Source organism: Condylostylus longicornis, unplaced genomic scaffold, assembly GCF_029603195.1.
Source record: "Condylostylus longicornis isolate FDR11 unplaced genomic scaffold, ASM2960319v2 ptg000076l, whole genome shotgun sequence".
Taxonomy (NCBI): domain Eukaryota; kingdom Metazoa; phylum Arthropoda; class Insecta; order Diptera; family Dolichopodidae; genus Condylostylus; species Condylostylus longicornis.
Genome location: NW_026578044.1, coordinates 263,464 through 275,066, shown reverse-complemented (window position 1 = coordinate 275,066; position 11,603 = coordinate 263,464). Strand labels below are relative to the sequence as shown.

General features: G+C 19.2%; 1 protein-coding gene across 1 annotated transcript in view; it reads right to left on the bottom strand.

Moving 5' to 3' along the window:
* Positions 1 to 9,944, bottom strand: part of LOC129612690 (protein kinase 4-like) — a 140,749-nt gene extending 130,805 nt beyond the window's left edge. Inside the window, exon 1 of the mRNA XM_055526445.1 lies at positions 9,806 to 9,944. The gene's annotated coding sequence lies outside the window, so the exon portion shown is untranslated. The remainder of the gene's footprint in view (positions 1 to 9,805) is intronic.
* Positions 9,945 to 11,603: the final 1,659 nt, after the last annotated feature.

The window sequence follows — 11,603 nt, the reverse complement described above, 5'->3', positions numbered from 1 at the left end:
ATGTACAATAGTTTTCTATTATTATTATATGTATTTCGGATAAAATAGATTTAACTCGACTATGTGTATATAGTTGGAAGAAAAAAAGAAACCCCTAATTTCTATAGGAACAATAATAACAAAAAAAAATCTTTTTTTTTTATTGTCCTTTTAAGGGATTATCTTTTTCTTTCGTCTTTTGTATATTACATATAATAGTTGTTATAAGAGAGTATAACAAATATATGTTGCCCATTCAATACCTTATAACAATAATAGATGAAAACATGAAATTCTTAATATTGTTAAAATGAATTTTCCAAAAAAAGGGGAAAAAAGAAGAATAAAATGTGAAAATTTTTATTTTTATATAAATGTACATACATATGTGTGTATATTTAAAATATTTATTTGCTTATATATAAATGTTTTCATTAACATTACTAACTATTTATATAATATTTCTTTACTCAATGAAATAAGTTCACTAAAAATATACATATATGTATTTCATTTCTAGGAACAATAAAATTAAACAGGCTGCTTCAATTTCGATAAATTATTTAAAAAATTGAAGTATTATATTAGAATTCGGAAAATAATTTTTGTTGCAAAGCTTTTAAATTGGTTTCCTCAAAATGCTTTCGAATGCGGATATTGCATATTTCCAAAGTATATTTCTATTAAAACAATATTCTAAAAAATAAACCAATTTAATATTATCAACTGACTAAAATTTTTTTATTATTTATTTTAAAAATTTTTAAAACAGTACTAAAAGATTTTTAAATTACTTCATTTAAAAAATATATTTTTGTTGCAATAAAATTGCATGCTTCTAGGGGCTACACAAAATTTTATGAAACAAAATTTTATTAAGATGTAATTCAGATTCGTTCATTACTTATTTCACTTTCTCTAAAGTAGATAATAAGTAAAATATTTTAATTATTACTAGTTTTATTAAATCAATTAATTATATTTTATATATTAAGTAATCTTTTAGGAAGGAAAGTAAATTTTTGTGTACTACCAGAAAAAAGAATTTAGCTTAGATCCCTTATATAATAAAAAAAAACTTTGACAAAATATTTTAGAATTAATTAAATTTTAATAATTAGAATAATTTTAGTTTACAGGTGCTTGAACAACAAATTCTTCAGACTATATATTACGTGTAGGCACTTTCCCAGAATATCATTTGCAAACAATTTACCAAATGTCAACGAATTAATTGTAAATATTTTTAATATATTTTGCATTCTTTACTTATATTACTATTTAATACTTTTCAATAGCATGCATATGATATTTTAAATGAAAGTAGTTGGACTAAATTGACATGATCGTCAGTGTTAGTGATGTTCTAGAAAAAGGATTATAATAATTCAAAAATCACAAAAAAAAATTATTAAATAATTATTTTTTTCATAAAAAATAACCCTATCAAATTAACATTATATACAAAAAATAATAATAAAAATATAGTAACCATAGGTACATACAGACAGTAATGACCACATCTTTTTTTCATGGGATTTAAGACCCAAAACAAAAAAATATAAAAATAAATAGAAATGCGAACATTAAAGCATAAAATCAATTTTAGGCTAAATTTTTGTTTTATTTAAATACATACTAAACATAGGCTCTTACACCAACATCAGCAGGTTATAGATATAAGTAATTCATACATATATACTAAGTTTCATCAATACAAGTTTATATATTTATTATATATATATAAGAGAAAGGAGAAGGATCACTTTTTGGTATTATGTTTTATATTATTGTTCTATATTCTATAATTTTCTTTCCTTTTTGTAGCCATTTTAACCATGAAACGAATAAAATGAATTGTATTTTTATGTATTGTACTGTGAATTGCTTAAAATGATCTTAAATTGTAATGTGAATCGATATATATATATTATTTTACTCATCTGTATCTGTAAATATATATGTTTAAATTCAAATACACTCAACATTATTCAGGCATTTTTGGATGTACATAAGCACATATTTACATTCCTAAATGATGTATGTAATAATATGAAAACTTATTTTGTAACATAAAATTAGAAAAAAAAAATTTACTATATGCGATAAACGAGGCCCATTATACATGAATGAATTTTATTGATATATGTACATAACAATACATATATTTGATCTACATATCCATATACATTAATATAATATAGTAATGTTGAACTTCCTATATCACATTTTATTTATATACGTTTAATATTGTACTTGTATACAAAAAAGTCTTTAAAAGAATTAAAGTACACATAAGAATGGAAAATGATTGAAAATTCATGTTGCATATTAAATTTTCTCTTGATAATTTCTGCTTATTTTTTTGTATTTTATATAAGATATGATAAAAATTTACGAGATATGTATATACACAATAATATTATATATAAATACACCCAATATATGACAAAGTCAATATATAAAAACTTATTCCTATACACAATTCAAGAAATTTTTGTAATATCAACTTGATTTTGAAATTTTATTAAAAAGAAAATTTAAGAAATTTTATTTAATGTCTCCCTATATACCCAACATTATGTACTTACTTATTTATTTTTTATTTTTGTGTATATTTTACATACACACATTTATGTAGCTATTAAAAACAAAAGAAAAATTCTTTATTTTCCATCAAAACAAAAAAACAGGATTCACTTAACCTACATTAGATTTTTTCTTTATAAAACCATGCAGGAAGAAAAAAAAAATAATTTTTTTTTCTCTCTACGTTGTTATCTGTGGTCTTTTCTTTATTTTATTTTTTTTTTTGTTTTTTTTTTTAAAGAAAATTACTTATTACAGTTCTAATGGTACGTGTATATAAAAAAAATCTGTGAATTCAATTGAATTCAAAACCAATAAATGTTATCAATTCCAATATATTGTTAATATTAAGAACAATCATATAAAATTGCAAAACATTATTTAAATATCTGGAAAAAATAGAAAATTTAAATCGATTTCTTGGGGTTTTCTTTAAATGTGCAGTTTTAAATAAAAAAAAAACTTGAATTGAATATCAATGTCAGTCAAGTATAAGAAGATTTTTAAATTTATTATACATTATTTACACTATAATTACAGAAAAACTTTCAAAATTTTGCTATGTAATTAAATCCTACTGATATTGTTAAGTCTAGGAGAAGCTCAAACAATATTGCAAGTTGTTATAGAAATGTTTTTAGATAAGTAAATATCCTCACATTATCCACTACATAATCAATCTCTATATCCTCAAATACAGACGTTTTATATAATCAAAATAAGTAAACAAAAATAAAGCAACAATTTCATTCAAAACGAATTCTATTTTCATATTTTTTAATAAATTATTGCAATTTTCCAATGTAAATACGTAAATGCAAAATAATAATCAATTGTATTCAATAAATCTAATAAATAGAAACTAAAAGAAAACAAGAAAATGTACTGTGAAATAAAATAAATATTGAAATCAAAAATTATGTATATAAGTTATAAATACAAAATAAATTTGTATTGTGTTTATTTAAAAGTAAATTATAAAATATTTCTTAATAACTTAATTATTATCTTGTTTAATTCATAACATAATTTGTATATATTTACAAAATACACAATATATTTATTGTATATTTTATATGCACAGAATAAAATTATGATTATTTTACTATAAATCATTGGTTAATATTGAAATATTCTCATTTACAATAATAATTACAATTGTTTTATAATATAAATAAAAGAACCCGCATGAAGATTTTTAAAACATAATTTAGGAAAAAGACAAAAATTTTATAAAATTGCTCCTATTATTTTCTATTATTCCTAGATAAATATTAAATAAAATGACATATAACCTTGTCTATAAATATTTAGATATGCTTAATGGTCATAAATGTTAAAATATTTTAAATGAATAAAATTAATTATATTTTGTATACACAATAAATGCAAATTATTGTAAAAATTTACCAAAATAATTGCGAATATAATTTTTATACAGTGTATTTATTCCAAAAATGGCCCACTTTTACATTTCTACTAAAACAATAATATTAAATAAAACAAATTAAAAGAATTTGAAGAATGTTAAACGGGAATTACTTGTTCACCTACCTCATTTACGTTATGCATGTAATACTAAAATGAAATTTTTGTGTGTTAAAAGAGCATGGCAAGGTAGGCAGAGTTTTTTTCCATTTTCAATGAAATTCACTTCTAAGTTCATAGTCAAATTTAGAAAATTTTAAAACAATTAATTTTAAATTAATGAAAACAAAAGCACCCAATTTTTCAAAAACCAGCCCGTGGTAATTGCAAGAATTATTGATATTTTGTAAAATTTACAAAAATGATTTCGAGACACAGAATCATCTAAGATTTATTCATGTAAAATTATTTAAAAAAAATTTCTAGATTCAAGATAGTTACAACATAATGGATGATTTCCTTATGCTTCATCCAACTTTTCCAAACACAGAATTAATAGAATAATATCACAGCATAATTCCCGTGCAACCACTTACTTTTTTGTACACATATGTATAATCTTTAATTTGTTTATATATTATATAATCACGAATATATATTATTAAAGCTTGTATTTTCAAATGTTTACCTATATTTTATTATAATAATATAAATATAATTATGACATTTTAAAATAAATAAATAAAATATAAGTACGTATAATGTAAATATCATTGATTCACAACTCAATTGCATAATGTACACAAAAATATGAGAGTTTCTATAATACTATATTATAATTTTATAATTACATATGTATTATAATAATTTTAAAATAACTCACGAAAATTAAATGCAAATAATTTAAATAAATTACCACCATTTAAAGTTAAACAATAAAATGCTTTCTCTCTCTCTCTATATATATATAGTAAATAATTTAAAATATCTATTCATATATTTTAATATTACATAATATATAAGAGCTTATAAGTTGGAGTGTACTTTTTTTATTATATGTAAACACTACACACTTATAATTTACTATACAAAACAGAAAATAGTCTAAATAATATTAAATAATACCGGGAAAATATTATATCCTTTTTAAAATATATATAAGAAACAAAGTTAAAATTAAAAATAAAAGATTTTCATAATCCCTTTTTGAATGTACATTAACAATAAATTAACTATGCATGTATACGATTAAAATTAACAAATCTATTCAAATTTATATTGGAACTAATGTAAATTGCATTAAATATTTATTAAACATTTAAGGTATTTAAAGAAATCATAATAATAATATTATATCCACTTATGTAATCACGTAAATTTATTATTTATAGTAAATATTTTGTTTCGTAATATGAACAATAAGATAATAATTTAACAAGAAGATATAAACTCCTATATAACCAGGATTTCCAACAAAGTTTCAAGAAGAATAAGAAGAATAAGAAGAGAAGTAAAATATAAAATTAATTTGATCAAGTTACTATTAAAGGCTAGGGACTACTTCAAATTAATTTTTAAAGAAGTATCTTCATATTAATTTAGAAAATCATATTGAACTTTACTTTCAGTCGGATGAAAAATCTTCATTTCTTTAAAATCAAAAATACTTAGCTAGTATGGGTAACATTTTGCAAATTGTTCCCTATAAAATTCTCACCTATATTATAATGTTTACGTAGTTTTTGAAATTAAGATTCATAATTAAAATACAATATAAAACGATTAAAATAAAAATAAAATCCTTATTAATTATAATATCGATTTTGAATATAAAATACATTTAAGTGTCATTGAATGTCCTTTATTTAAAAAATTTGCTATTTATTTCGCGTAATAACATTAATATTAATGTTTGACAACATTTCAAATTGAATATTATTAATATTGTTTTATAAGTGTAGAGATAGTAAAAGAGTAAAAAGGGCTAAGCAAAAAAAAACAATTTATTTTCATTTTGATTTTTGTATTATGATTAAAAAAGGATTAACACCAAAATATTTTATTTATTTGTAAAATTATACCATTATTTATAAAATAATTTCTCATTGCAATAATATTTTGTATATTCTATTATAATTTTTATATAGTAAATGTGAATATTGGAATGAATAATGAAAAATAAATCATAACTAAAATAATAAAATAATTTTCTATATATTATGTATGTAATGCAATAAAATTCAATTTAAATGTAATTATTATTTTTATCCAATTACAATATTATATATGTAGCTATGATTTAAAAATAAAAGTATAATAAGTACTTATTTTTTGTAATTTTTAAAGATTTATTGAAAATTTTTAAATCATTTAAATTAAAAAATATCTGCTTAACTTAAATACTTAATTTATTTTCCACTTAATGTAAATAAATTTTATGTGCATATACGAAAAAATAATTCTCACTATTTTTCTTTTTAAGTTACAGAAAAAGTATAATTGAGTTCAAAATTATTAACAAATTTAGATCGAGGCCACAGCAGCAAACATTCATATGGATTCAATTTTATTTTATTGAAATTTCATGGAAGTTTGAAATGTTAACTGTTGAGACGCTCGTAGAATTTAAATGTTACTTGTAAAACGCTCAATTTTCATTAAACAGATACTTTTAAAAATGAAGAATTGTTTTATTATATAAAAATTCTTAAATTTTCATAAAAAGTTGTAGTCAGAATTTTTGAAGATTGACCTAAAACTAATTATTCAGAGGCCATGAAATCATCATGTTGCGAACAATATATTCTATTATACCGAAATGCCATCAAACATTCAGTTAATTGTTATATTCCGGACAAATTTCTCCAAGAAAGAATTGAAGCAAATGCATTAGAATTAAAATCATAAGTGGAAAACAATTTAAGATTTGCTTTACTAAAATTAGAGCAAATAGAAAATAAATATTATTAAGTAATATAATCTATGTTACAGTACAGGTAACAAATCCAATTTACTTATTTAAAAAATGACAAACAAAAACCATATTTAAAAAGGTTTTTTTTAGGTAATAATTGACAAGCTTGGAAATCTTAAAGATGAAGTTGGAGGATAAAAGACAGCTTCAACGATCATATGAAATCTTTGTGAAGTATTTTCAAATTATTGTTGATTTAAATTTTTGAGTTCTTTAAACATAAAACAGAAGCTAATGCTTTTTGGCAATAAATCACCCACCTACAAAAGCATGTGATAGAGATCATCAAATATTTATAATGTTAAATGTGACATCCTTATATTCCATGAAAAAAAAATTTATATTTACATACTTATTTATTTACTTATATACATACATGTTTATTTATAATCTATGATAATTCATTATTATATTCTATATTATAGAATTCATTATACTAGTAGGGTATAAAAAAAAGGTTTAAAAATCGATTTATTTTATATTGCTTTTAAATAATTCAAATTTTATGTATTTTTTATACATGAATATCATTTTAATATTATATGATTTAAATAATTTCGAGAAAAAAATTAGTTATTTAAAATTATGTGAGATAAATATAGGATTAATTTAATTAAAAATACCCTTAAATACTGTTTAATTATAATATCTTGATTATCTAGTTGAAAATACAAAAAACAAAAAATAAATACTTAAATAAATTAAATTTTAAATAAATAATTTTCCTGCTCTGTTGTATATACTAGAAACTATAGGGTCTTGCAAAGTTGTTTCTTCCAATCACTTTTCAAATTAAAATATCCGAAGCTCTGCTTTAAACACTGTTTTAGAATAAGATTTTGGAAAGACTTTGAAGAGACACCTTGTAATTACTATATATTGAAACAGAGCATATTATGGAAATCTTTTACTTAAAATTTATATTTAAAATATTTTTGTATATTAAATTGTTTGAAATTTTATAAATATTGTTTAAAACTGTACGAACCTCCAAAACAATTTAAGTATAAAATGCAATTCTTTCGCAATTCATTTTAAATTGAGGATTTTCCACAATTTAGACATTCACTGAAATTTTACATTGCAGATTTGCAACACACTCGAGCAATTCTTCAATATCCTACATTTTTTTTATCACATTTTGCTTTTAATTTATAATATTTTTCCAGTAGTTATAAAGAAACTTAGAACTTTAAGTACAACTATCATTTTCGAAAATACTGATTTTGCAGCTTGGATTTATCAAATGTACTTTATATTTAGATTTAAAATAGAACTGAATTATCAAAAATCTCCATTCTCGTTTTGAAATCAGAAAAAAATACGCAATTTTAAATTTAAAATCAATAAATTTACTTTAAAATTTCTGACAAAACAGGTATACTTTATTGCAAATGCTATAAAACTCTAAAAAATTTTCTATATTTTAAATATGTACCTTAACTTCCTTTTCAAAACCACATTAAATTTTTTGACAAATTTCACTAAAAAGTTTGCATAAATGAATTTATACTAATACTATATAAAATTAATTCTACGATCTATTGCTTTCATTTCATTCTGAACAAAATTTCGAAAACAAATAGTTTAAAATTTTAAAGATTTTTATAATTTTAATTTTATAATTTGGAAAAACTATTTTTAAAATCAATTAAATATCGTATAAGTAGTAGATATTTGATATGAAAACTGAAATTTTAAACGTTCTCAAAAACTTCAAATTAATGAGGTTTAGATAATATGAAAAAAAAAAAATTAATTTAAAATTTAAATATGAAACCTGAACGTATCTCTTTCCACTTTTTTTGTACATGGATTGAAAGTATATACAAAGGATACTATTTAAAAATTTGCTTTTATTTTTTGGTATTTTTTATCAAAATATTTTGTGAATTATTTTTTTGTTTGACAGAAAATTTTTGAAAAAAAAGTTGAAGTTTGAATAAAATTTAATTTTAATTCTAATAAAATAGGTAATGCAGAATTTGGATGCTGTTTTGGAAAGCTTTAAATATTAGCTTTTGGAAAATTAAATATTTTTGAGAAAATATAACATTATTATAAACAGTTTTTGAGTGTGCATGGATCCATATAAATGGATATAATTTTAAATTTCAAAATTATAGAGTTTAGAAAACTTTATATAAAGTCTTGTATTAAAATATCAAAATTTTTTATTTATAAAAGTAAAATTGATAGTAAAAAGTTCCTATAAATCAAAATTTTTTCATTATACATAGTAATTTTGAGAGATTAAATATAGCTATAATAATTATAGGATATTGAAATTATGGTAATAATACAAAAATATAAGGAAAATTGTTATTTTAAGAAGAAATATCATTAATAACACTAAAGAATTGCTAGAATATAAAAAATACTTACAATTTAATATTTTTAGAAATGGAAACATGAATTTACTAGTAAACAAAATTCACTGGAAAATCAACGAAAAAATATGAGAATTTTACGAAAATAATCTGCAAATTGTCCACAATGAATTAAAATAGCAATATTACACGGTATGCGAAAAAATATTTGATTGACTCGAAATACTTGGATGAAATCAATGTGTGAAAATAGAAAAAATTAGTCGAAAATAATTTCATTACAACTCATAAAATGGATAAAAATGGAACAAAATATGAACATGAGAGTTAAAATATATGCCAATTTCTACAAGCACAATTTTACAAGAAGAATGTCTTATATTCTAAAGCTTTTCACCATAAGTTTTTAGAGTATTAAGCGCTAAAAATTTTAAAAAGAGTGTTAAACGCTAAAACAGAACATTCATTTAACAATTAAATTTAAAATACATTAATATTTTTTTCAAAATTTAAATTAAAACAATAATTGTAAAAAAAATATAATTAAAAAAACAAAAATACTTACATATTGTAATGATTAAAATGTAATCATCATAATAAATAATTAAAATTTATTTGATTAAATTTTTAAACATTATTTTTTCAATTAAAAAATTTGAATATTTCCTCTTTTTTATTATTATTTCACATATATGTAAAGCGCATACTTTTATAATACTTAATTTATGTTAAATTTAACTATTTTCATTTCTTATATAAAACGATTTTTCAATTAAAATACAAAAATTTATTTTTTTATTATTTTTTTCTTTATAATTTATTATCAATAATTGGAATTTGATGATTTATTTCATTGATCTGATTCTGATATTCAAATAAATTATTGATGATTAACATTTTATTTTTTTAAAATACCTTTTTTGGATTTTTTAAAATTTTAATTATTTATTTTTTTTTTCTATAATTTGATTAATACACAATAAATGAACAATACAAATGGTAATAATAAATTATTTATGTGTTTATTTAATACTTATATTAAATATTTTTATTATGTATTATAAATTTTTATTGAATATTGAATAATTTATTAAACACACTTAGTATATTTTTTTTTAAACATATATGACAACTTTATACTACACAACTCTATACAATAAAAATTGAAATTTTCAATTTTTTTAATTTTAATATTTATTAATATTATTATTATTATTGTTGATTTTGTTAGTTGTGTTGAATCATTTGAGAATATTGTAATTATTATTATTTTAATATGTATATAATTTATTTTCAATTCACTTCAATTTATGTGGGCTATTTTATAAATGCACATTTTTCAATTTTTGATTAATTACAAACCTTATTATATACACCGATTCAAATAAATGAAGATTAATTAAATAATATTTTATTTTTTTGGATTAACTAAAATATTTAATTTATTTTGATTATTATTTTCACTAAATTAAATAATATATTATATAGAAAATCATTATTATTATATGAACTATAATTTCATTTTATATAATATTCTAATATATCCTTAAATTATTATTATTATTATTATTTGCTATTTATATATTTTGTATACCAAACTTTTTTTTCTAAAAAAACACTACTTTTTTTCTTAACTATTATTATTTTATAATATTGTATAAAATATTATTAAAATAATAATTATAATATGGTTATATACAAAATTGGATATAAATTATTAATTTAAATTTTTTGTTTAATGTAATTTATTTATATGTAATTACAATTATTCTATTATAAACACTTTATTTCTGTTTTCTTATTAATTATATTTTTATTTTATGTGATTTTCATATTATTTTTATTATGATAATTAATTTACTTTACTGATTAATAATAAGATATTTAAATATTATGTAGTTAATCTATTGCATTGTATTATTACAAATGTTCACGCATTTAATTAAAATTTTGTTTTCAATTATTCACAATTTTTAGTAATAAATAATTTTAAAAATTTCACAAAAACGAAACACCAAAATACACAAATCAATTGATAATCATTTTAATAAAAAAAAAAATATATTTATTAAGTATTTTAAAATCACTTAAAACATCAAAATAATATATTGGGCAAAATGATAACACGTTAATTGTACTGTTATAAAATTTGTTAATATTTTAATAAATTTTAAAATTATAATAATTATTATGATTTATACCTTTAACATTTGATTAATAATCTTATAAGTATAATAAGGTAGTTGATTTATAATTTTTTATTTTTATTAAATTAATATAAGTTAATATTTACGACAAAAAATCATTAAATTATTAAATACTATAGGGGCAGTTATTTTTATAATATGACGACAGGTTATTAA